This window comes from Priapulus caudatus, unplaced genomic scaffold, assembly GCF_000485595.1.
Source record: "Priapulus caudatus unplaced genomic scaffold, Priapulus_caudatus-5.0.1 Scaffold520, whole genome shotgun sequence".
NCBI lineage: Eukaryota > Metazoa > Priapulida > Priapulimorpha > Priapulimorphida > Priapulidae > Priapulus > Priapulus caudatus.
In genome coordinates this window covers 27595-29434 of record NW_014577581.1, presented here as the reverse complement: position 1 = coordinate 29434, position 1840 = coordinate 27595, and positions in this window count along the sequence as shown.

Below are 1840 nucleotides of genomic sequence, written 5' to 3'. Positions count from 1 at the left end.
CGTGAGGGTAGCTCCAAGAAACGGTATTGCTATAGGGTTAGAATACCGTCATGTATATCGGCCATACTACGTCATGTATATTGACGTTAGTCACACAGCCTGGTGGGGTTCGCGTGAGGGGTGATCGATATGGTCGTAGGGGAACGGACGTGAAAATCATTATAATTTGATTCCCTCCAGAAATTAACGTTTGCGTGAAAACAACATTAACTGTTTATTTACTGTGAATCGTTAAATTTCATTTAGCGTTCAGCGGTAATTGTGTTGACATTGATGTTTAATCTCCTGAAATTGGTTCACCATTTTTATACACACTGTCCATCACTGTCCTTCTGCCTGGTTGCTGTATCAACATCTCTGACATGCGTCTAAACAGGAATTGCTCCGACCTGTGATTGGAGGATAAAAATAGACCCCGCCTACTCCCGCCGCATACGCTATTATAGTATTAGCCTATTATCTATTATGCTATGACCGGTACCGTAGGAACGTGTACTATCATATGGAACGAACGATTTCAGTAACATTTCTATAAATTTTAACTGTTATAGACATATGTCTTAGCCTTAATCTCTTTGAGTTTTGAGTCTATTGAATTTAGCCTACGGGAGTGGACGGGGTCTATTTTTATCCTCCAATCACAGGTCGGAGCAATTCCTCTGTTTAGACCCATGCATAGCAATAATTTCTATGGACGCATGTCATCTCTGATGCCCGGCCGTAGGGACGTCACAGAATTAGGCTTTGGTATTACACATTAACTAAGAAATGAGAAACATTTGCCACCCATCAGCTTCAGGCTTAAGTGTAAGCATACGGTGTGATGGTAAATGTGAGAAATGTACGTATACGTGTGTGTGCATACAGTCTATTTTTGGTATGTGAATGAATCGATGATGACATCGTCAAGCTGAGCTATTGCCATGGGTCGATCGTCGTCCGTCGTACGTCCGTCCGTCCGTTCGTCAACATTTGGCTTCGGTCAACGATAACTCAGGAACCGTTTGACCCACATGTTTGAAATTGGGTGTAGTTGTTACTGCTATGCTCCCATATTAAACGTCCTATATTGGAACACGCCAGTCGGCGTACTTTCGAGCCACGGCGATTTTTTGGCAAAAATGGGAATTGCCATTAGTCAGTTCAGGTTCAACGGATTATGCTGATTTTTGGTATGTGGATGAGTAAGGGCTAGGGGTTTTGATATTACCAAATCATGCAAATTAGGTAGGGTTTGGCAATTATATAGCATATTATATAGACACAAACAGTCTGTGGTGTCACACTCGTCTGGTTCGTTTTGCAAGATTTGATTGACAATATATCTTTAATGCAAAATTGATATTCTCTCTCCACCCTGCCGATAAAACGTCTATATTAGAGAAAATATTTACAAAACATGTCGGAACGCAGCATAACCTATTTATTTCAAACGCAATCGCTACAAAGCGGGTATAGCGCCATCTGCGGTCACAAATTGTGATTTATTTTGGTTTATAAATTATTATTGCGATATACAGATGGCAATCGTTTCTATAATGTACGTCAATGGTTGCTCAATTAAAACTGACTTCTTCTTACTCACTCATTTGTGTCCTTTTTTGTGGTGAGCTACAGTGTCATTGACAATTTCATTTTGGCAAAAATGGGAATGCCATTATAGTCAGTTCAGGTTTAACGGATTTTGCTCATTTTTGGTATGTGAATGAATAAGGGCTAGCGGTTTTAATAGTCTGTGGTGTCACACTCGTCTGGTTCGTTTTACAAGATTTCATTGACAATATCTTTAATGCAATATTCCTGCTATGAACATATTATGATTTATACTATTATTATTATA